Here is a 27,485-nt window from a genome sequence, read left to right as displayed (position 1 = left end):
GTTATACCTCATGTGTATTTATCATACATATATCTCTCTAATAAATAATTTTGTTAAGATGGTGCTTTGCATATGATAAATTGGACATTCTTACATTTTTAACAAATTTTTCTTAGAATTATATACTTTAGCACATATATAAGTCAATATAGTTTTATTTTTATAGGCTTATTTTCTGTTTTTTAGATAAACATAGATATTATACCAAGATAGAGATAATCTTGCTTTACTTAAAATATAAACAATTTGTTTTTTTATATTTTCGAGCTTTTCTATAAGTTACAGCATTTATAATATTCAAAACAGAAATCATAAATATGATTTTAGATAAAAGAAATATTTTAAGCCATTTTTAACAAAATGATGCTTTATTTTTTATGAAAGTATGATTTTTCTTCTTTGAACTTTTTAAAGAAATTGAATACATGAAGCAAATAAAAAGTCATTCTATTAAATTCTGTTTACTTACTTCTGATCAATTCAATAATTCCTGTCAAATTAGTTCAAATGATCATTTTAATATCTTCAAAAATTGAGCCAATCAGAAATAGTTTGTTATTTATTTTACTATTCTTAAGTTTTAACACCTCCGTATTTAAAATAAAAATATCCAGGGGCACCTGGGTGGCTCAGTCTATTAAACATCTGCCTTTGGCTCAGGTCATAATCTCAAAAGGTCCTGGGCTCGAGTCCTGCATCAGGCTCTGCATTCAGCAGAGAGTCTGCTTCTCCTTCTCCCTCTGCCCCTCCTCCGGCTCATGCTCTCTCTCTCTCTCTATCGCTCTCTCTCAAATAAATAAATAAAATCTTAAAAAAAAAAAAAAAACATCCACAGTGTAATTCATAATACCTGGCACACTTTCCCTAAAGAAACACACACATGCATACATGCAAATAAACAAACATACAGAGATGAGATGAGTTATTCTAGATTACTGAATATTTTGATTAATGCAAATTTATTCATGACATATATAGCAACTAATTTCAAATGATAAACCCATGGAAGATGACAATTTTATAATAATAGTTTTTTTTTTAAGTAGGCTCCACATCCAGTGTGGAGCCCAACTCAGGGCTTGAACTCACAACCCTGAAATTAAGACCTGAACTAAGATCAAGAGTCGGATACTTAACTGACTGAGCCACTCAGGCACCCTTAAAATAATATTTACATGTTAATAATCTATGATTACATTGTCACTAGCTCCCTAAAGTGATAAAAATATGCTGGATATTGAAATTTCTTTCTTTCTTTTTAAGATTTTATTTATTTATTTGAGAGAGAGAAAGAAAATGGGAAAGAGAGAATATGATAGAGGGGAGGGTCAGAGGGAGAAGCAGACTCCCCGCTGAGCGGGGAGCCCGATGCGGGACTTGATCCTGGGACTCCAGGATCATGACCTGAGCCGAAGGCAGTCGCTTAACCAACTGAGCCACCCAGGCCGCCAAGATCCTGAAATGTCAAGAGATCTCAGAAACAATTCTATAAGTTAAACATTGCGCATCAAATTATTTGAATGGTTCTATGGAATAAAAAGTGATTGGGCCATGATGTCCAACAGATTTGGGCTTGAATAATAGTATCCCTGCCTGCAGGTTAACCAATCTTCCTTGTCATCTATAGAAAGGGGGGAAAAAGACCTAATTTAACAAGATATTTTAAATAAGTGAGTTACAGTTAGTAAATTACCCAAGACTCAGGAACTCTTCAATATTTTAAAATCACCTATTAAAATAAACAAACATTTACAGTGTTCCTGCTATGTTCCAAGCACTGTGCTATTCAAGGCATATAAAAAATAGAAAAGAGAAATGGAGAAATATAAATATGGAGAAAATATAAAGATGGAGAAAATATAAAAAGAGAAATGGAGAAATAAGGAAATTGTTACTTTTTATTAATAACTAAGGTTAATAATGAAGATCACCACTTTTGTTCATTGTTTCATGTATATTACGAAGCAGCTTTTAATTGCTATTTATTTAGTTTTTCAAGTGCCTATAACTATTCATGTATTTAAAAATACTTTATGCATAGGGGCTTCTGCGTGGCTGTTGGTTAAGCACCTAACTCTTGGTTTCAGCTCAGGCCATGATCTCAGGGTCATGAGATGGAGCCCTGCATCAGGTTCCTCCCTGAGCATGGAGTCTGCTTGAGATTCTCTCTCCCTCCCCCTACTCACAAGCTTTCTCTCTCTCATTCTCACTCTAAAATAAATAAATGAAATCTTTAAAAAAATATATTTTATGCATATACACATTCCAATCACTGGGCTAGCTAATGAGAACACCAGTGTTTGCAGATAGATAGATAGATAGATAGATAAATTTGGCTTTGAATAATGGCACTTACTATCTATCTGCTAATGTAGCAATCATTGCTAATAACATACTATACAAAACACATTGTGGCTTTAAATAGCCTGCATATATTTTGCTCTCAAATCTTGAGGTCAAGTGGGAGACGGCTGTTGCAAGACAGTTTTGCTCCATTTTTAAAAGTCAGCTGGAGGGGCGCCTGGGTGGCTCAGTCGTTAAGCGTCTGCCTTTGGCTCAGGTCATGATTCCAGGGTCCTGGGATTGAGCCCTGTGTTAGGTTCCCTGCTCAGCGGGAAGCCTGCTTCTCCCACTCCCCCTGCTTGTGTTCCTTCTCTCACTGTGTAGCTCTCTGTCAAATAAATAAATAAAATCTTTAAAAAAAAAAAGTCAGCTGGAGGGTCAACTGTGGATTAGTTTTACTAAATCTTGGCTGGGCTTTTTTATGTATCTGGGAGCATGACAGGGATGAAACAGTTGACTCATCTCTGCTCCACATGGTTTTTTTATGCTCCAGCAGTCTGGTTAGGGCTTATTTATAAGCAGTCTTCGGGGAGTCCAAAACAAAGAGTAGAAGTCCACAAGGTAACTTAAGGAATAGGCTCAGAATTAATACACTCACTTTTGCACACTTGGCTGACCAAAGCATTTCACAAGGCCAGTCCTTGTGAGGGCGGAAGAGACAATTTGTTGGGAGGATTTGCAAAGTCACTTTGCAAGGCAAAGCAAATAATTGCCACCATTATTTTTCAAAATACTAAGTGTAACAGTTGAAACTAACATTGATGAATCATGGAGATAAATGTACACTTTGAATAAACATAATTATGGTTTTCCATTTTATCATTTGAAGTCTAAGGCCGTCTCATGAGCCTGGAAATTAAATGGGTTAAAATTTACAAATGCTGTGCATTTTGTTTAATTAAAATTTTTCAGTACAGTAAATACAACAAACATCTGGGAGAACTATAAAAAAAATTGATAGGTACATCCTCAGGCCTGCTTTTTATTTTCCACAACATTATGCACCAAACCTAAGTATTCTTTCTTCCTCTAATGTTTATTTTATTTTATTTTATTTATTTATTTTATTTATTTATTTGACAGAGAGATAGCGAGAGCAGGAACACAAGCAGGGGGAGTGGAAGAGGGAGAAGCAGGCTTCCCGCTGAGCAGGACCCTGGGATCATGACCTGAGCCAAAGGCAGACGCTTAACTGACTGAGCCACCCAGGTGCCTCTCATTCTTCCTCTAATGGACCCAGTCATTTCCCTCTTCTTCATCTCCATAACACATAGCCAAATCTTCCCTGGCCATCATATTTTATTTCAAATTCTGGGGTTTTTTCCATGACAAAATCTCATGTCCATAATCTCAACCTGACTTCTCTTTAATTTTCATAGACTATTAATTTATATAGCATATGATCTGAAATCACTTTAATTTCAAATGTAATTCTTTATGTGTGACTCTTCTCTTTGCTACTAACAAGGAGGTCCGTAGAAGAAAAGAATACACTCACCAACTACATATCACTAAAATAACAGAAAAATAATTTATAAAAACCCTTAAAGACCTACAAAGAGCATTAGTAAAAGAGGCGGAAGTTCAATATTTCAATACAATTTTCAAAGCTGAACAGTGTAGGCAGCAAAATAAATAATTTAGGAGAATGGGATAAGCAGAGTAGGAAATGCCTACAGAACTGCAGAGGGAGATTTCAATAGAAATAAACCAGAATCACACCGTCTTTGCCAAACACAGATGGAACTCCAGAGAGATTAGGATATGGAGACATGAGGTAGTTGGGACTTCAAGGCTGACACAAACCTCATTATTATCTCAATTTAACAGATTATAGCAATGATTTTTAGGGGTTAAGTAATTGCCTAAGATTTCACACAGCTATTAATTCATGAGACTTGTATTAGAATCCTCAAACTCAACATCTAGAGTTACATTTAAGAAAATCTTTCATTTGAAACACACATTCCATTAGTAGCCAAATCCTGTTAATTTTATTTAAACAGCCTATTTACAATAAATCCTCTACAATCCTCCATTTCTGGTCCTAACTTTTTTATGTGTTCAATTATAATACTTATAACAACAACAACAAGACAAAGGGGATTCAGAATGAGGATACAATCTGTATTATCTGGACAAGTTAATTAATCATTTTGATAATCAGTTTATTCATCTGTAAAATGGTGAAAATGAACCTGTTATGGACTGAATGTTTGGGTCTTCCCCCAAATTCATATGTTGAAGCCCCGACTGCCATTATGACGATATTTGGAGATGGGGCCATTGAATGGTAATTAGAGTTAGATGAGGTCATGGGGGTAGGGCCCTCATGATGGGATTAGTGCCCTTGTAAGAAGTGACTCCAAAAACCTTCTGTTCCTCCATGTCCAAACAGAAGACATCACAAAGAGTGAAGGCAGCTGCCTCTGCAAGCCAGGAAGAAAGTTCTCACCAGAACCAGATCATGTTAGCATCCTGCTCTTGGATTCCTAGCCTTCAGAGCTCTGAGAAAATAAATTTCTCTTCTTTAAATCACTCAGTCTGTGCTGTTTATTTAAGGCAGCCTGATCTGATTCATACAGAAACCTAATACATAACATCTGTCCATGCAACATGAACAACCTCCTCTCCCTTTCTTTAATTTTAAAGAGAGAGGGAGGGGTGACTGGGTGGCTCGGTCGGTTAAGCCTTCAGCTCAGGTCATGATCTCAGGGTCCTGGGATGGAGTCCTGCTTCGGGCTTCCTGCTCAGCGGGGAGCCCTCCCTCTCATTCTTCCTCTGTGCTCTCTCTCTTTCTCTCAAATAGATAAGTAAAAATCTTTAAAAATATGTTTAAGGAGAAAGGGAAAGAGTTTTATTCTAGCCCAAGTTAGGATAACACCATCTTCACCAACAAAAGAGTGCTCCGGGGAAGGAATATTTTGTGTAGGGTTATATATGCTTTTTTTTTTTTTTATGTTATGTTAATCACCATACATAAAGTGTTACAAATCATCATGACGAGGGACATTCCGGAAGATTACAGACTTTATCTTATGTTTTTAGTATGTACAAGGACATATGACTTTAATCTTATGGGAACTAGGGAGGCTGTTTTGATTCTCTTTATGTTTGGAATGCTCTTTTTTTTTTTTTTTTTTTTAACAAGGCAGACACACAATGTGTGCTCTGGGCAGAAATAGAGCCCACACTTCGAGGTTTTGCCAAGTCATTCTGACTCCTATAAATGTTAAAGTATAGCATCCTGGGAGCCAAGGAGCGGGGACCATAAATGTTAAAAATTGAAAATTTTATCATATTGGTTATAAAGATTAATTGAGATAATATCTTTCCAAAAGCATTGTAACAAATGTATACTAATTGATTTTATTTCTTCTATCACAGATACCTTCATATTCAATATTCTGAGATAAGCTCCCCCATAATATCTATTATCTGCCCAGAAGTTTTCAGTGGCAACCTACTGCCTGAAGAAGAGTCCAATTTTTAATGGCTGCTAAGACACACTCAGTGAGATAACAGGTTTGATACTGAAGTATGTGGGGCTATTTTTAGTATAAGATAGGCAATTATAGAATCAGTGGTTTCCACACAGAAGAGTTCTGAATGTAATACAAACATTAGATCTTTTCCTCTCCCTCTAAGTATATCAGGCCAAGTTATAACCTCAAATCTACTGCCAGTGAAGGGGCAGACAGTAGACCTGGATTAATAAAACATGAAGTATTTGTGGTAACATAACCAATCCTAAACTATCTTTTTATATTTAGCCTAAGTTTTATGTAAAGGAAGTTGTTTGAAATGCATATAAAATAAGCTTCATCCATATTAAAAATAAATATTTAAGTTCTTAGAAAATAATATTAGAATACTAAAATATATTGTGAAATATTTAAAATATGTATATATGTTTATTGTAGTTGAAATGATATTTTAATAAGTGAAGGAAAAATGAATTGAAATTTTATGGAGGGAAAATAAATAATAGGTTCTTGATTCTTTTAGTATTACATTTTTTCATTTCTTTATGTAAATACTCTTACAAACAAAAATCTATTCTATTTGATTCAAGATGCACATAAATTTATTTTTCCTCTGGGGAGAACTTACAAAATTCTTCTGTGGGTGCTTCATTTTTGAAGATGTGAGAAGATACTCTGATGAGGAAATTTTAGCCAGTGGAGCATAATCATCAAGGCGGCAGATTCCAATGTAAACTAACTATACAAATACTAGCTATGTGACTGTGGGAAATTCATTAAAGATATTACCTCCATATTTTCACCTGTATAAATGGAGGTGAAATTAGTATTTATTATTTATAATTCAATGAGAGTTTATATGTAAAGCACTTTGGATTGTACCTACATGTGGTAAGAAGCCAATTAATGTTTCCCTAGTAAAAAATAATAGCATGACTCCATAGCAATGTCCATTCTCACTTTAGTTAAATGTAAAAGAACATCAGTCATTAAAAAGTTGGAAATCTTAAGAATTTTCAAAATATCTAAAGTAAAAGACAGAGTAGAGATGTAGCAGTAATTCCATTTGTTCAAAGGCATTGTTTTACTTTTCTGTCACTGTGAAATAAACCACACTAAAGCTTAGTGGCTTACAAAATTTTCCCATGATTTTAGGTACAGACTGGGTTCAGCTGAGCAGCTTTAATCCTAGGATTGTGATGGTCACTTGTGCGGCTGCATTCAGCTGGTGGATGGGCTGTGCTCAGCTAAGACTTAGGGCTGAATGAGCCTTTCTCCCTCTCCATATGTCCTTTCCATATTGCTCTCCACATGGCCTCTTCCACAGGGTAGCCAGACCAATTATATGGGGACTCATGCATTTCAAGAGCACAAAAGCGGCATCTCCTAAGACTTGGGTCTGACACTTGAATAGTATCACTCCTGTAATGTTCTATTGATTCAAGCAAACCACAGGACAAGGCCAGAGTTCATATTAGAAGAATCTACAAAGGGGCTTGAATATCAGAATATGAAGCTCATTGGGAGCCACTAAAATAATAATTTGCCACAGAAATACTAGAAATGGCAGTAGATCTCTGAAGTCAATCAATGAATCATAGATATCACCTCAGGCATTACTTGGAGATTCTTGTTATCCTCAGATTTTTTTTTACATCATTACATAAACCAGATAAGTCATTTTAGTTATCTTAAAAATCTCTATAAAATATAATTTTCTATTAAAAGAATTAAAAAATCTTCTACAAAGTAAACTTGAGTACTGATTAAGTTGAAAAAGTTAATATATAAACTTTAAAGTATATATCATATATACTTTGTGTTTTTTTTTTTTAAAGATTTTATTTATGTATTTGACAGAGAAAGACACAATGAGAGAAGGAACACAAGCAGGGGAAGTGGGAGAGGGAGGAGCAGGTCTCCCGCCTAGCAGGGAGCCCGATGTGGGGCTCAATCCCAGGACGCCGGGATCGTGACCTGAGCCGAAGGCAGACGCTTAACGACTGAGCCACCCAGGCGCCCCTATACTTTGTAAAGTGTATACAAAATGAACTATATTCTACCTTATAAAATGTATAAAATGAACTATATCTAACAAAGGTAAAATAAAACTTCAATGAGCAAAAGCCATGCAGATTTTTCCAAAGTGTCAGAAACGAATATTATCAATAATTAATTTAAAGAATTAAAGAAGTAGTTCTAGAGATTATGTGGTATGGCAGTCTTGATATTATTAAAGACTGTCCTTCTACAACATCCAGATAATGGATAACACCATCAAAATATATGTTTTAATGCATTGCTGAAATTGCCAGAAAGCATGAGAGAGAAGAGGAAGGAGGAAGAGGAGGAAAAGGCAAGAGACAGCAGAGAAGGAAAAGGATAAAGAACGAGCTGAAACCTGAAAGGTTACCAGAAATTATTAATTGATTAATTAATTAAGTGAATAAATGTTTATCAATCATCTATTCTTTCCCTATATACTGCTCCGGATGCAGAGGTTCTATCAGTGGGGAAAAAAAAAGGTAAAAGATTCCTGCTCCTATATACTTTACATTTTAGTGAGGACAAACAAGCATTAAATACACAAATAGATAAAATATATAATATGCCAACAGAGGTTCATCTTCACTGACACGTTAGTGCCCCAATCTACAATTTTCACATACCATTGCAAAACTTGTTGGCCTTGCCTTTTGAAAGGCAAAGGGTGCACTTTAAACCTATTTGACAAAATGCAAGGACAAGATCTATAAATACTGACAGAAAAAAAAAAAAGGTTAACTTTTTTCAATTCTTGTTAGTCAAACTACACAGAGAGATGATTCATATTAATAATAAAAACAAATAGTTTCTAAAAATAATGAACACAAGATGTAATAAACAGCCCTGCAACATGATACATATATTTATAATACAATACATTTCAAAAGAAGTATTTATTACCATTTTTCAAATGAAGATTATGCAGAAAAGCGTTAGCGTAGCAGGTCAGAGACTATCCTTGGAATGAACTGCTTGTAAGGCTGTCTGTTAGCTGCCATCTGGGAACTTCGAGTTTGGGAGGGGTCTCACCATTCTCAGAACTCATGAGTGGCTCATTGTACCTAAACTGTTTGTGCAAATCATATGGTTTATATTAAATACTTACCTTCTGAGAGTCTGGAATTTTGGTAGGTGCAAAGTAGGGCATGTAGGATTAAGTAATGAACTTTTGTGGTAGACAGTATTTCACATGTTACAACTCATTGTTAGAGGAAGTAAGCAAGTCTGGTGTGACTCCACTGGAGGAGGACTCTGGGAAGCTTATGCCTGGTTTCCTCCGGAATTTACCCCGTGTACCTTTTCCCTTTGTGTTCGCTTTGTACCCTGTTGCTGCAATTAGTCCTCACCATGTTATATGCGTGCATCCTGAGTCCTGTGAGTTCTCCTAGAAAATTCCCAAACCCGAGGTTGATCCTGGGGACCACTGACATAAAGACTCTGAGAGCTGAAGTTGTTTGTCCTCCCCATAGGGTCTCAAAGATTTCAATAATATGAAAACTCCTAGTCAACTGAGAAAATAGGAAATAATATTGAACAGAGAAGTGGTAATATTACTCTGAAGGAGAAAAACTAAGATTCTTACTAGAAGCAAGGGCATGCCTGTCATATACCTGTTTAACAAACTTTTTTTAAGAGTTCTATCAGTGAGATGGATGACCATATCAATAAATTATTATTTAAAAGTCACAAGTCACAATCCCTCTTCCTTCACTTTCTCCAGAGCATTTAAAGAATATTTAAGAGGAATTTAGCAGGTCCTGTTACTGGTTAACATAAATTTTAACTTCAGACAAAGCAGAGACCTTTCTTTTCTTGGTTGTGTCTTTTTGATTTTCTAAAGGAATTCTCCCTGAACAGGAATAGGGAAGAGGCCATGATGTAAATCTTGGTCTCACACTCAGTAAAACACTTCCCCCTTTAACTCCATTCTTTTTCAAGGTCTGTTTCTCTAAGCAATATTTTACTCTATTTTATCCAAAGTCATTCATCTCTGCATGTATGTTAAGCCTGTATAACACCTGTTTTGTGACCTACAGATCTCAGCTAATCTCTATAGATACAGATTCAGAGGAATGAAGTTGCACTGGCAAGACTTAATGTCAGCAAACAACCCATGGCACCTACTTAAGAATATCAGGTTTCATGAGGATGGGGGAGGGCACTTGCTGTGATGAGCACGGGGTGTTGTATGGTGTTGAATTGCTCTATTGTACACCTGAAACCGATATTGCACTGTATGTTAACTAACTGGAATTCAAATCAAAATTTAAAAAAGAAAAAGAATATCAAGTCTCAGCAAATGCAATGATTGTATTGTGTACCTGTGCTCTGGATACTTGCATGCTAAGGAAAGGGATATGGAGTGAAAGGAAGGGAGAAAATCCTCTGTGGAAGAGGAAGATTAGTGAGAGTATTAAGAAAGTGAAACAGAAGAGAAAAAGAAATTGCTGCTTTGGAATTTGTCCTTGGACTAATTTTACCCCTGTATGGTCATTCTGTCAATGATTAAAGCAGGTCTTTGATAATTAAATAACTATGGCCTAACAAATTAAAACTTGTTGACAGTTTAATACTTTCAATTATGATTTACATAATTCTTCATTAAATAAATATTTGTAAAGTAACTAATTTTGCCAGGTATCAAGAATACACTATTCAGCAGGTAATAGAATTCTCTTAACCATGTATTAACTTTAAAGAATTAAAATATATCATTTCAACATAAATTATTTGACTGTTACTAAAACAACCCCATAAAAGTGTTCTGGTTTTTTTTCTGGTGAATGTTGGTGGAGAAAAGAAGGACCTTTTCTTCATTAGAAAATTAAGAATATATTTTTATTTCATGCTTATGTTTTTAATATGCTGAAAAAAAGCATTTTTAAGAAGAGAGGCAGTTTCTTTCTTTATGAAATACAGAAATAAAGATGAATGATGAGAGTTTGTAATTAAGATGACCTTGATTTAAAGTTATTAACTAAGTATTGAATTGTGTTCAGAAATTAAGACATAATACCAGGCCCTTGGATTAGGAGTGTTTGCAATCATTCATTACTCCATAATTGAGGTCGCTGGGCTTATAAAATGTACTATGTCAAAATTAATTCAGTAATGCATATCTGAAATCCTTTATGCACTAGGAAGTTTGAATTAAAGCCTGTGAAATAACAACAAAAATTTTGTTTACTTTCTTGGTTTTACCTATAGCATTAATGCTGTCTCTAAAAGTTATATCCTTTAAAACATTCTTATTTCTTGTAAGTCTTTATTGTATTTGTAGGTGTAAATGCAAATATATAAATTGTAAGATTGAATATTAAAATTGGCTAATATTTGAAGGACAAGACAAGATTAAACTCTTCTGATAACTATTTATGCTAATTTTACTCTTTGGTTATTGCAATTATAGAAAATATTTAGTTTCATAGAAATCATTTAAAGAAAAAAAAGAAATCATTTTTATTTATAGCGAAAGTAGGGAGAATCTTTTTTCCTATGCTGTGCCTTTTAGTCCCATGACATTCACTCCATAACTGGAAGCCTGTATCTCCTGCTCTATATAGGAAATCTTTATATGTCTTTTACTTTGTACTCAATTATTAACAATGTTTTTAAAACTTATGAACTAGTGTTAAACTAATGTGGTAATAAACCTGTTGATAAAACATTTATTGTTACTTATTATTATCATTTTACATAGTTATTAAAATATTCTTGCTCATTCTTATTGGATTAAAAAAGCCTTTTAGACATGATTATAAATTTTAGTATCACTGTGCTATCTAGTCAACTTTAGTAACATTAGTAGCTTTAGTAAACTCAGAAAATTTCAAGTACAAGCTAACATATTGGGTTTATTGGAAAAATGACCACTTTCTCCAATTTTCCCTATGCATGCAGTTTGCAGTGTGGTTGCAAACCCTCCCTTCAAGCAATTGAATCAGGGGGCACCTGGGTGGCTCAGTCAGTTAGGCGTCTGCCTTCGGCTCAGGTCATGATCCCAGGGTCCTGGGATGGAGCCCTGTATCGGGCTCTCTGTTCAGTGGGGATCCTGCTTCTCCCTCTCCCTCTGCCTGTTACTCTACCTGTTTGTGCTCTCTCTTTCTCTGTCAAATATATAAATTTAAGAAATCTTCTAAAAAAATGGAATCAGTTTCTTCACCCTTTGATTCTAGGCTTGTGCTTTTCTTTGGCCAATGGAATTTTGAGAAGTAATGTTATGTTAGTTCCAAGTTTAGGCCTTCAGAGTCTTCATACATGTCTACTTTGTATTGAAACTACCATGAGAACAAGCCTGAGCTAACCTGTTGGAAGTACAGGTGGGTCAGAGATGAATTGTCCAACTGAGACTATCCTAGAGCAGTCAACCTAGAACCCAAACATTAACTCATGACAAGGGTGAAGTCTGAGGAAATCAACAGAGTCAGCCCTAGGAATATTCACAAGCCTAGATGATCTGCAGACTAATGAGAAATAATAAATGTTCTTATTTTAAGAAACTGAGATTTGTGGTAGTTTATTATAGAACAATAGTTAATTAATATGCCTAGGAAACGTTTTTTGTATAAACATTATGTTGAGAATACAGTTTGGAAAATTATGTTGGAAATAGATTAAGTGCTAGTGTAAGACCCTGCTGACACATTTGTTATACTACTAAAAAAGTGCAAGTCTTAATTCTGTTGAATTGGTATGAATTTAATTGGAATAGATTTTAAAGACAGGAAATTTTGGCAGAGAAATAAAATGAATTAAACAAATGAAATGAATAGAATTAGAAATTCCAAACTCAATAAATAAAACTAAGAACTCAAGATGTATTTAAAAGTTCATTGAACAAAATTGAAGATATAATTAGTGAACTGGAAAATTGGAAGAAAGAAATACTCAAAATAAAGAAAACAGTATTAGGAGTCATAGGAGATAGAATCAAAAAGACAGAGTGAGTGTTGATTGGAAAAACAGAAAGAGAGGAAGAAGAAAATAAGTCAGAACCAATATTTGAAGAGGTATTGCCTGGAAATTTCATGATATTCATGAAAAACATTGAGATACAAATTAAAAATCACTACAAATCCTATCAGGAAATAGCACTCAGCCCCCCAAAAATTCAGACACACGTCATTATAAAACTGTTAAGAATCAAATATAAAGATAATTATTTTAACAGTAATTGACTTTAAAATGAAGGAACTGATCTTTTGATTGTATTTGTAATTTATTAAAGAAAGTATTGTAAATAGAACATGAATTGAAACACATTTGTACTTGACTCAAAAGTTCTTATGTTTTCCACTGCACTGTATTTCCCCATTTCATATATTCCTTACCTTTCCATCTGCATTGCCCCTAACTGGTTTATTTAATTGCACCTAAGCTGAATAAATGACAATTTTACTTTCAGTGTTTTCGTATTTTTTGTTTCTGTTGTTTGTTTGAAACTGTACCTTCTTATTGTACTGATCATCACCTAACATAAATTGTAGGCAGAGAGCCATCTAATAATTGCTGTGGATTACTTTTTTGGCCATTTATAGAGGTTTTATATAATATGTGGTAAAATCCCCAAATGCTAAGGTTTCCCCTAAGAGCTAGTTAAAGGAAGTGGAGAGATGAAGTAACAATGAAACTATCATCTTCATGGTTGGAAAGCAGAACTGGAGAACACAGTTTGCATCAGACCCAAAATAAGGCTTCCTGTATTTTTCCCCTTGGGATATGCAAGTGGGGCAAATCATGCCTGCCAAGCAGATGTTTAAAACTGAAATGATTTATACCACATAGCATTATCATTATGATCATAATGATTATCTTCATCCACAAAAAATGCCTTTATCAACATGATGTATAGTATTAGGATTATGGTGTGCAAAATTAGGATAACTTGATTTGGATTCCAATTTTTCCTCTTACTGGATGTGCAGCTCTGAGCAAGTCACATAACCCCCTCACTGTCCTCCTCTATGCAACAGGAATAATAAGAAAGGCTTCCTTGTTGTGTTATCTTGTTGAATACACAAATATTCCATACGAACCAATTTGTGAGACAAATTATCACAGTGTCTCTCACAGGAAGGCCAATCAATAACTGTTAATAAAAATTATTATTACTATTTAAATATAAAAGTCTACCCATGAGGGTTTATAAGTGTATGAATACATAAAGTCCTGATAACATATAAAGGATTTTTGAGGAATTGAAAACAAAGTTTGAATAAATGTAAAAATTAATCACAACTGCATTTGTATAGGCAGACGTTTTGGAGAATGAATCCATACTTAGAACACTTGGGGAAAAAATCTTCCAAAGTCATTTTTACCTTTGAAAAACTTCAGTAATGCCTCTCCATTACTGAGTGGTTCATCATTTCTGGCTTAATTTAGGGAATTTTTACCATAAACTTGTGATAAATATTATTTAATATTTTAATAATTTAATAATTTTCACACACTAACTTGTACATATTAAATGTAGTAAATACTTAAAATGTTTATATATCATGTAGCAAAAGTATATATGAATGTCACATCTATCCCATTCATATCTAATAAACAATCACAAGATACTAACACATTTTGGAATGTTTGAAGATATAATTGTTAAAGATAAACTTAAGAAAGCATGTAAATAAATTAGATACATTCAAAGAAAATGAAATTATACCACTACATAAAACAGATGGTATATAAACTTATACTGAACTGAACACCTAACATACCCCAAAAATGAAAAAAAAAAAATAGATGTAGGACAAGCATTACCTTGTTTATTTGACATTTCTTTACTAAGGCAATAACTTAAGTCTTCAATAAAAAATAATGCTGCTTTTAGATTACAATACACCATCCTCTCAAAGCTATATTATTTAATTGAAAGAACAGACTTTATATCATTAAATTTTGTCCCTAGGACATAGTTGCTCTACAAGTCCTTAGTTTAGCAGTCACTATTTCAAACTCAGAAAAATCGTGATAGGTTTTGTGCATCATCCTTGACAAGGGTTTTAAGTCAGGTAGAATTAGTAAAGACTATAGCATAGAAAATAGAAGTCCAAAAAAATTCTCAGACAGATTTCAGCATAAATTCTCACCACTTGATATAAATAAAACACAACAGAGGCATCCCTTTTTATTGCCTCAGGGAACAGAGAAGCCACACTTCAAAAGGAACTCTTCTCTTGGGACCATATCCAAGAGTGGCAGACAAATCTTTTACACTAGTGAAAAAGAACAGTTCAGAGAACTCCTGCTTAGACATTCACACTTAATAAATCCAGTTTTAGCAACATCCTTATTCAAATGAGAACAAATTCCCTGAAGCTTTTACTCCTCACCATATTCATTCACCCTTCCATGTCTTTATTTGAGACTTCCATTTAGATTTTTGGATAAAGTTCAACTTCAGCTAATTTAGTGTGCAGTGTTTACAAAAAAAAAAAAAAAAAGCCTTCCAATACATTAACACAGAAAGTATATTTGCAAACATTCAATATACCCCTCTTGTTCTCTAGCCCCTGGGCACAGTTACTACTTGGAAATTTTCTTTCCCAAGAGATATTGCTGGGTAAATTTTCTTGTCGTTACAATGGATACTTATTTTCTTCCTTACCTATAGTCAACAACTATCTTTTATGTTGAATAAAACTTTTTGCAGCCTAAATAAGCAAGAATACATGAATACAGTTGCATTAGAGAAAGAAAATGGCAAATTTTTGTTCATCTGTTCCACAAACATATATTGGGTGCCTACTATGTGGCAGGATGTTCTAGATTCTTGGGATACAACGAAACAATCATAACTCTTGTTCACCTGGAGGCATAATGGATATGGCCAGGATTAAAAAAAAAATGCTCATTTGGAACATGTAGAACTCTGTCAGAAGTTCCTGATTTTTTAAAATAGTACTGGAAAACTCTTGGAGAGTTGTAAGCCAAGGAGTACCATGAGATGATTTGTGTTCTTAAAGCATCTTTCCAGCTCTCCCAAGCCAGGAGTGGAAACAAAGAGAGCATTATGGAGACCATTAGGCAGATCCAGGCAACAGATGATAGAGATCATCATAGAATAGACTACAAAATTAGTAGGGTGATTTTATAAAGTGGTCAGGCTTAGCATGTCAGTGTAGACAGGAATCTCTTAAAATTAATGCCTTTTGAATATTTTTGTCTCTTTAATAAATATGTGAAAATTGGGGTAGCATAAAAATTACCAAATAAAGGAATATTTTAAGCTATGGAGATGTTTTTAAACTATTGATTAATTTGAATTCTTAAAATAATGAATTCAAGCTATCCAAAAAATGTTATAGATATACATTAAGTAAGCCATTCTTTTTCTATTATAAGTATCCTAAGTAGAAAACAAAAAGGATAATTAACAATCATTTATCTTTGCAAACATGTATTATCTTTGAAATATTACTGGAATCATATTAAAAACACCAGAATATGTGTTGATACTGAGACAATTTTATGTTTATGAAGTATCTCTCCACACACAGTCAAATAATATTCAAAGAATAAACCCTTAAAATTCATACCTCCTTTCAAAATACACAAATTTAGCCTATTAAAATATTCCATTTATCACATGGTTGAAAATAATGAAGAAATAGTTCAGAATATCTATTCAATCACATCAGTACACAAGTCTCAGATATTTCTTACCTTATAACTTGAGAGGCTAAACCCTAATGACACAATAAAGTTCTTTAAAGCACAAATGAATATATTATTTTACTGTTCTATTTGTAAAAGAGCAGTTACTTGGCATACATTTATAAGCTGGAACAAATTTTCATTCACTAAAAATGATAGTTTCTTAAAATGATAAGAAGTTTGGCCTTCTATTTTCCATAATATAGTCTTTACTACTTTTTCTTGACTTAAGCTTCTATATATTCCATTCCGAGGTATTTATGTTCACACAAAAATTTGTACATAAATTTCAAAGCTTGATTTTTAATTGACTCAAATTGGAAACAACCTAAATATCCATCAAAAAGTGAGTGGATTTAAAAATTCTGGTATATCTATAAAATGGAATACTACTCAACAATGAAAAGAAATGAACTACTGATAAACACAAAAATGTGAATAAATCTGGAAACAAAAATAAGCTGAGTGAAAAAAAGACAGACAAAATAGTACATGATGTAATTTTTAATATTTCACATATATAAAATTTTAAAAAATGCAAACTAATCTATAATGACAGGAAGAAGATTAGTAGTTGTGGGGAGGAGAGTTGGAAATAGTCTGCATAGATTACAAAAGATGATACTCTTAGGGTTGGCGAATATATTCATTAATTTAATTGCAATGTTCATTTCAGGGTTTATGCATATATGAAAATTCATCAAACTGTACACTAAATATGCACAATTAATGGCACAATTAAACTTCAACAAAAATATTAAAATGGGTCATTAATTAACATGTTAAATATTAGTCAATGGAAGTACTTATAAATGGAGTAATAAGAAAAATTATGAACAAGAATAATTATGCTAATTATAAGTTAATATATCAATGAAAGCTATAGTAAATCATAATATTAAATATTAATCCTTGTATTGTATATATCCTATTTGCTACAAGTTATTTTCTTCTATTTTTATTTATGTCTTGGCTTTTTTCACTGCTTAATAAATGAGATGGGGGGGACTGTTACACATTTTTAGAAAGCTTCATAATTCCAGAATCAGTTAATAAATGGGATGAAAATAGAAACTCTTTGGGATTTAAAAAATGCATTGCCTTGGGAATTAAGGAGTACACTTGTCACGTCTGATGAGTGCCAGGTGATGTATGAAATGTTGAATCACTATATTGTACACCTGAAACTAATATAACACTATATGTCAACTATCTGGAATTAAAATAAAACCTTACAAAAAATAAAATAAAATAGAATATATTTGGCCATAAAAGATAAAAATAAATAGAAAATACTTGGCTGTACACCTGCCTTTCATTATTTAAATAAAGAATATGTCATATAAACACAGTACTTAAATGTCCATATGTTAGCTTTACTATTAGCAAACTATTTTATAAAAATCAACTTAACTATGATTGATACAATCATATCCCCTGCTAATAAGATATTTAACAAGTCTATCTAAATATAAACTCTTAAGTTTACTTGCTATCAATGGGCATCCATACTGAAAAGTTAAAAATGTCATCAGAAAAGGCATATTGAAAGAACAGTGAAATAGAGTTACTAAGAACAGAGAGTGACCTTTGTATTTTAATAGTAAGTATGTGATTAATTCCAGACCTCTATTTCAATTAATAACTATAATCTTGGATATTTTGCCTTGATTAAAAAAAACTTAATGAAACATTGAATGGGGAATGGACAGATAATTTGTAATCAGAACTGAATTATTTACTAATACAATTCATTCCACAGATTCTTAGAGTAATGTATTCTTCAAATATTTACTAATGTGTTGCTGATAAAAGAAATCCACCTCCTGGACCAGAAATCCACGTCCTGGAATAGCACATTGGTTATACATCACTACAGATGATGAAAAAAAAAAGAACAACCAAAAAACCTTTTTGCTGGCATTAAATTTCTGAACCAGTGTTTGACAGTGTAAAAAATGTATAAACTGATCGTCAATAGAATGTGAAATATGAAGGTATAGATAAAATATTTCAGAAGTAAATGAAGATTTGTAATCACTGTTTATTCCACTAGGAGAAATGCAGTAGAATAATGTAGTATTAGCCATAACTTATTTTATATTTTATTTTTTAGCCATAACTCATTTTAGAGAACAGTCAAAAACCAAAGAGACCAGGAAGAACTTATATTAAGTTGCAAAATAAAGTTTGGGTTAGCTAGAAGAGGGATTTTCTTATTGTGAGTTGTAGAAATAATAGAATATTTAGACTTTCTCTTCTTCTCATAAGAGAATGATCAATGGATTGAGATGAGAGTATTTTCTCTTAAGACCATCTTAGAGGTATTTTTTTTTCATTTCCCATGCCTGATTTTGTTAATGAAGTGGTCTCTTATATTTAACAATCATTTTGCCAAAAGTGATAATTTTGTCAGTAGTAATTCTATTTAGTTTAACACACACACACACATACACACACACACATTCTTTAACGTGTATTGTATTACCAGGTTAATTACTGAGGCATTATTGGGACAATTAAAAATTAGAGACTCCTGGGATGTCTGGGTGGCTCAGTCGGTTAAGCGTCTGCCTTCGGCTCAGGTCATGATCCTGGGGTCCTGGGATCGAGTCCCGCATCGGGCTCCCTGCTCAGCTGGGGAGCCTGCTTCTCTCTCTACCCTTCCCCACTGCTCGTGCACTCTCTCTCTCAAATAAATAAATAAAATCTTTAAATAAATAAAAAAAGAGACTCCATTTGATGTAGCAACTTCTATGAGTTGTGGAAACTTTTGGTTTAATATTTATTATTATGAAATAGGGAATAGAATATTTTCCTACGACAAATACACAAATATTTATAGATAACCTGTGACTTTTCAGGTTTTTCCCTCTTTGTATTTTTAAATTAGTTTCCCAAGGATTTATCTGCAATATACTCTTTTCATTACCTGTGAAAAGAACTTTGTTAAAATTAAAATTTGTCTACAATCATTACTGAAATCCTAAAACTTTGGGAAGCAAAATGCTTCTTATATAGTTGATACTATATGAGCAGGGTCAACTGTAAAATAATAATTGCATATAACTTGCAATAAAATACACATTATAGAATTCCAAATGGAAAATCAAACTTTAATTTAGAGGAGAAAAAAGTATATGCACAGTTGCTTATGGGGAGAGATAACCTCATATGCTATTTAAAAATTTGTTCAAGCACTCAAATGTCTAGATCACATAGGGACAATAATATATATCACTTTTACATCTACTTTTGCTATATACAGGAAAATAAAGCTCGCAAGGCTGTATTGACTGTGATGGACAATGCTCGTGCCATATTGAGAATGACAGCTGAGATGAATCAGGGACAATTGTGCAAGCCAAGTTCAAAAGGAACTGACTTGATGAAGAGCGATTTTACCGCAGGCCACCAAGTGCACCAGTTCATTGACTGCAAGCTCTTTAGAACTGCCTGTATTCATCCCGAATTATACAGGTGGGACAGAAGTTGTGGGAGGTGGGAGGGAGGTCATCACCTTTAGAGCTCCAAAGCATATTAACACTCTTTCTGCAAAGCTCACCATCTTTCAGACATGCTTACCTCAATGCTTTTTGATAAATTGCTTAGTCAAAAAAATACTTGAGAATGTGCTAAACAACTATAGTTGTACTTTGGTTGTCAGTATATAGAAAACTTCGATCATTTCTTACAGCCCAAATGTGCTCTGGGAGATGGTGGAGTTAAAGATGAAGCAAATGATGGTGTAGAATGTGACGCATTTTAGCTGTGAGTGTTTTTTGGGAATAACTTTTTCCACTCATCTTTCAGGTCTCAGTTCAAAAGTGGGATCTCAGTGTGGTTTTCCCTAAATGCAAAGATTAAAACAGGTCCTACCATTTATACTACTATAACCATACTCTAATTAGAAATTACTCATCACATTAGTGACTTGTCTGTATTACCCACTAGAAGTATACCTTATAATGGCAGGCCATTCAATGCTGTGCCCTAGAGGAATAAAAAAAAAAAATTAGACACTCAGTACATATTTGCTGAATGGATGATCGAATGGATTTTATAACTAGAAAGATCACTGGTATAATAGACAAACTATACACAGGCAATGCATTGTAATTATGAAGCAACATCTAGCCATTCATATTTCATAAATACAAGTGCTGGAGTAATTTGTCCAAAAGCACAGAACCAGGAATCCCAGGTTTGGGTTCATATAAGAACTATCATCAAAATTTGTGTTGTCTAGGAAAATTTCAACTTTGGTGAGAATTCATTACAATAATAGATGTAAAACATTTTGTACCATTCTTGGCAAATATTTCATATAGTATTTAGTAATAGACATAAGTGGCAAAAAAAAAAAAAATGTGGCAGCATAATTTAACCTGCCCTTCCATAGATGTGCACATGCTAGATTTGCAAACATTCCATTTTCCCTCCTTGTATCGTGCTTCTGTATGGGAAGACTACAATTTCTCCCGTTCAACTCAGGAATGGCATGTGACCACATTGGCAATGCAGTGTAAAAAGACATGATATGAGTTACTTTGGCTCAGAAACTAAGACTCGAGTGCAAATGTCTCTTCTCCTCTGCTATAATGTATAGAAATGTTCAAGATAGAGGCTGCTTCCATTTATCCTGAAACTTAGATGGCAATGAGCAGAGCAACCAATGACCCAAAGTGGAATTGAACTGAGAAAAGGAAATGAACTACTGTTTTTATAAGCTTCTGTGATTGTTAGACTGTTTTCTAGAGCAGCATAATGTAATTTAATCTGACACACTTAGCAACCCTCTTATTTAATTTGAGGCATTCCAATTTTGGTGGCAAGATTACATAATGAAAAAAAATAGTGATAGCCATAGGGTCTCAAAATATAATCTAGAAACTTAGAAGAGCAGTCTTGAAAGTCCAGAATTTAAATTTTCAAAGCAGGCATTTTTTAAGCAGTGAAAAGACTATTAGAGTTTTACAAAACTACGCCTTAAAGGAACCCTGTTACACAGTTTATACTGTAAACCATGGATGAGAAAGAAAGGAAATGAAGAGGCAGGCTTGCTCAGGGGACGACTCACCTGGAAGTGAAGACAGTGTACAGACACTAGTGAGTACTAGTGTTTAGTGTAGTGAGGCTGACAGCGTACCTAGGAACACCCTTCCACTCAAGATAAACGCAGAGGGGCTCCCGGGTGGCTCAGTTGGTTAAGCCTCCAACTCTTGATTTTGGCTCAGCTCGTAATCTCAGATCAAGCCCCGTGTCAGGCTCTGCACTCAGCGTGGAGCTTGTCCCTCTCGCTCCCCCTGCTTGTGCACTCTCTCTCTCAAATAAATAAATAAAATCTTTTTTTAAAACAAGATAAATGCATAGATATGAGATTAGCCATGTGCTCTGGGCATTTGAGGTGAAGTCAGAGCAGCGTCAGGTCTTATATACAATTCTCCAGTCCTAGCGTGATGGAACACGGGGGCTCGTGTAGGGTGAAGCTCTCCTAGGCTGACTCAGAAAACCTCTATCTCCAGCCGAAATGGCAGATGACTATGGCCACAAAATCGGCTCCAAGTAGGACAAACAGAAGAACCACCAGAACCACCATTTATTATGAGCAATAATAAATCATTATTTTTAAGCCACTGTTTAGTACTATTCTGTTATGCAGTATAGCAGTCCCGTAGGTCTGCCATAACAAAATACACAGATTGAGTGGCTTAAACAGCAGAAATATATTTTTTCATAGTTCTTAAGACTGAAATTCCAAAATCAAGGTGCCATCAGGGTCAGTTTTTCGTAAGGTTTCTCTTCTTGTCTTACATATGGAAGCCTTCTAGCTGTGTCTTCAGTGTTTTTTAGTTTTTCTGTTTTTTGGTTTTTTGGGGGGGGGTTGGTAGCATTCTACTTGTCAGTTCATTTATGTCTTTGCCAATATCACAGTGTTAGTTATTATAGCTTAATCTTTATAGTTTATAAAAAATGGTGTCAGTGCAATTTCCTCCTTTTGTTAGATTTTCTTTTTCTAATGTTGGTTTATTCAGAAATAATGTTTTTAATTTCCAAAGACATTTTTCCCCTGAGTTCTCTTTAATTATTTTGCTTAATTGCATTGTGGTCCTAGAATGCTATTTGTAAGATACAATCCTTTAAATGATTCTGTATTTGATATTTGATCCTTGGCAGCTTTCAGGCCCCATGGCCCCCTTCCTGTTTTTGCACTATGTCTGGACAAGGAGCTAAAGCTTGCAGACTCCTTGCAAACACTCATGCTTGGGTTCCTCCACAGGAATCCTCACAGTGATCCCCCATCCTAACCACTAGACCGGAAAGTCCCATTATGTGTGTAGTAAATCTTTTCATGCCTTCTTGATGTATTGCGGCATCATTAGTCTTGACATCCGAATCATTTTGAATCCCTGGTCGTTATGTATCTTTTTCAAATCATATTGTGTTCTACTGGTCCTGTCCAGCCCTCTCTCAAAGCATTTCTTGAGATTAAAAAAAAAAACCCAAATTATTAGAAATTATTGTATATTTGGTAATGTTTATTTTACCCATTTCTTTGTTTTGCCGGTTCTTATAGTAAGTAATTTTCTTAAAGTTAGGTTCCTCAATAAATAATTTGTGTTTGTACAATGTGATGTATATATTATCTATATACATATATTATATGTGTAATTTATATAGTGAAATAATTACTACAATAAAGTTAGCTTGTCGATAATGCATGACATATCCATAACCTCATATAGTTACCATTTTTGTGTGTGTGTGGTGAGAATTTCTAAGATCTAATTCTCTTAGCAATTTTCAAGTACACAGTACAGTATTGTTAACTATAGTCATCATGCTGTACTTTACATCCCCAGAACTTACTCATTTTACAGCGGGAGGTTTGTACTTGTGGACCACTTTCACCCATTTTCCCCACCTCACATCCCCTTGCCCCTGTCAACAACCAATCTACTCTCTGTTTTATGAGATCAGTTATTTTATTTATTTATTTTTTATGTTTCACATTTAAGTGAGATCAGACAGTGTTGGTCTTTCTCTGCCTGACTTATTTTATTTAGCGTAACACCCTCAGAGTCCATCCAAGTTTTCCCAAATAGGAGGATTTTCCTTCTTTTTTATGCCTGAATAATATTCCATTGCATATACACCCAGAAGTAGGATTAGTGGATCATATGGTAGTTATATGTTTAATTTTTTATGGAACCTCTATACAGTTTCCCATAATGGCTGTGCCACCTTCCATTCCCACCACAGCATACAAGTCTCCTTTTCTCAACATCTTAGCCTGCACTTGTTATCTCTCGTTTTGATAATAGCCATTTTAGTAGGTGTGAGGTGATCTCTCATGGTGGTTTTCGTCTGCATTTCCCTGATGATGCGTGAAGAGCACTCTTAAGTGGCCAGGTAGGGGGCCAAACACTGCATGTAATTGCCTTTCCCCAAAACACAGTTTAATCTTCTAACTTTTAAGCTACCTTTTTACTTTCATCTACTACATCTTAACTTGTGGAAAGCTCTACACAGCACCCTGGGCTCTGTTTCAGGAGAGTCGTAGCTGTAATTTATCTCCTGCTGCAGCAACTAACAAAAGGCACATATCCTTTGGAACCAGGTTATAAGGAAACATGATTTCTTTTTGTCCCACTATACTTACAGTGTTCTTAGGGGCTCCTAGTAACGTTTGTGATATGACTCCATTACCATTATACTCTAGATAGCATCTTATAAGTCTAGGTATTTAAGTAGTATTTTTGTTGTGTTCAAAAAACCCAGGGACTATGAAAATCACCAATGTAATCAAATATTTTTTCACTTGTGATTTAAAAGCTGATGCTTTATTTTATATTTTTAATACCATTTGTTTATTTTTATATAATGTTCAAAAAAGAGATAACTAAACATTGAAAGGCTTTGGTTTAAAAAAAAAGCATGATTCAATTTTGACCACATTTTTTTTTTTACCATACTCTAAGTGATCATTTATATTCAATTCATAGCCATAATATATTTCAAAGAGCGGTGGATATCAAAATGCATTTTAGAATGAGAAACATTGTGGAACATAAGGAATAGCATGGAGGACATTAGAAGGAAGGGAAAAATGAAGGGGGCGGAAATTGGAGGGGGAGATGAACCATGAGAGGCTGTGGACTCTGGGAAACAAACTGGGGGTTCTAGAGGGGAGGGGAGTGGGGGGATGGGTTAGCCTGGTGATGGGTATTAAAGAGGGCACTGGGTGTTATACGCAAACAATGAATCATGGAACACTACATTGAAAACTAATGATGTATGGTGATTAACATAACATAATAAAAATAAATAAATAAAATAGAATGAGAAACATTTTATTGTTTATAAAACAAACAGGTTATGGCTACAATCAATAAATGAGATATAAAACAATTTAATTATTTTATAATTTTATTTAATCCTGTAACTCAAAATATTTGACTAGAGAGCTGCAGACACTAAGAATATAAAGGTTAGTTATATTCATTTCTATCACTATGCAAAGCATGTTATCTACTTGTTTATGCAAATTGATGTGTGATGAAGTACATGTTAAATTTAAGATCTAGAATAAAAATGAAACCGTGCTCACTTCGGCAGCACATATACTAGAATAAAAATGAAACCCTTGCAATCATGTGATTTATAAATTAAAATTATAATAGTATCGGGTTTATTGACTTTTTTAAAGATTTTATTTATTTATTTGAGAGAGAGAGAGAATAAGAGAGAGAATGAGAGATTGAGCATGAGACGGGAGGGAGGGTCAGAAGGAGAAGCAGACTCCCCACTGAGCAAGGAGCCCGATGCAGGACTCAATCCTGGGACTCCAGGATCATGACTTGAGCAAAAGGCAGTCACTTAACCAACTGAGCCACCCAGGTGCCCCGGTTTATTGACCTTTTGAACAAAATATATAGAAGTAATCCTATTGGTTAGAATACCTTGAATTAAAAAATTATCACAGGAAATATTGCCATAAGGCCATTTCTACAATGTAGAAAATACACCTGTATACAAATGAAAGTAGTTATTTTAATTGCTAAAAATTTGTACATATGGAAAATTGGCTCTACTGTTTGCATAAAGCATGTCTGATACATTTAGTGCCTGAAAGAGACTGTGAAAACAAAAATAATGTCTTTTGAATTAGAAGTTAAAATATTTTCTGGTGGGGGTCTATTTAAGTAAACATATTTTTTTTTCTTAAATCTTATGTTTCAAAGAATTTCCTGCAGACAAATGAACTTTGGTGAATAACTGAAGTTAACTTAAGGGCTTTCAATCAACATAATCTAGCCAAAAAATGAGCTCAGGTTTTTGAACTAGAAAAATCTTAGGTAAAGTATTGACTCAAACATTTAAGAAGTTGAGGACAAATAAAGCAAGTCTAATTTTATTTTAGTAAAATGATTGTTTATCTGAATTAAGGGTTAAATAAAACAAATTTAGATGACACTAAATTTTTTCTAATGGAAAAAGCACATAGAAAAGTGAGAAAATATTGGTTATAATTCTTCAAGATCAGTAGCTTGGGATAATAATTCAAATCATGGCACATTTCCTTGAATAAAAACATTTTTATTCCTATTTCAATACTAAAACTCATGTTTTGTTTTAACTTCCATCTTCATCTTTTTGGCTGAGAAATTTTTCCAGGTAGCTTGAAGCCTCGTCACATATTCAGGTCATTCTCAGTGACTCTCATCCTTGTCTGTATAGTACAATCACCTGGGAAGCTCTATAAATTACAGATGCCTGGGTCCTATCCCTGAAGATATTGATTTAATTGGAGTGGGTTGCATCCAGGGCATGAAGGTTTTTAAAAGCTCCCAAGTGATACTAAAAGGGCAGCCAAGGGAGAGAAATAGTGATCTAAAAGATTATTTGGGGCAAATACGAGGCTTAGTCAAGATATTTAAAACCTTCAAACCTACTGTATTTTTATCATCATTATTTCCGCACAGCTGCATCAGTATTTTAAAATCAATTGGTCAAAAACCTTTAAGTATACCAGGTTAAGAGAGCTATATTTAACGCACCTTCTCCTTAATCAAGGCGTATAATATAATTCAAAACAAAACAGTTGATGATAATGTCCCTTTCCCACCTCAAAATATAATTATGGCGTACCTGTTCGCTCTTTATTAAAACACAAATGACTAAACAAGTTGAAATCGTTACGACTATACTTGTATATGCATTAAAACTACTTTGTGTGGAATTCTGTACTGTTTGGTGAGCCATTTCCCCATGGGAGGCTCTCCAGTGGTTCATTATCATTAGGTGCTTCTGTTAAAGTAAGTATGACATCCACTCCTTATGTAATGTTTCCTCTGGAAGAACCACAAGAGCCCCCAGATTAGCGTTCTGCTAAGGTATCGTCTTAATGATGGCAATCATCACTGATGGTTGTGTGACTGCTTTCTAGGAGTCCTTACTTTGAAGAGTGTGAAGACACAGCATAATGATTCATATTAATGAAATAGCTTGATAATCTTGTCAGATGAGCTGTAACACCGTACGGGACTATTAGAAACTGTGTTAACTTGGTTCTCTTCCTGTTTCCTTAACGAGTTTTAATTTATGTTATGTAAACTTCCCACACTGAGTTAGACTGAGGTCAGCTCTGTATATTCTCAGTGTTCCAGCAGAGGCGTCATGATACTCAGAGCTCTGAAATGTGTCTACAGCATCCTCCCGAAACCCAGGCCTGCGCGCGCACGTGCACACACACACACACACACACACCACACACACCACACACCACACACACACACACACACCACACACACCACACACACATACCACACACACACACCACACACACACACCACACACCACACACACACTTAAACACACACACCACACACACACACCACACACCACACACACACAGACACACACAAACACACCACACACACCACACACACC

The sequence above is a fragment of the Neomonachus schauinslandi genome, chromosome 3 (genome assembly GCF_002201575.2).
Source record: "Neomonachus schauinslandi chromosome 3, ASM220157v2, whole genome shotgun sequence".
In the NCBI taxonomy this organism is placed as follows: Eukaryota; Metazoa; Chordata; class Mammalia; order Carnivora; family Phocidae; genus Neomonachus; species Neomonachus schauinslandi.
This window is presented reverse-complemented; position numbering follows the sequence as displayed.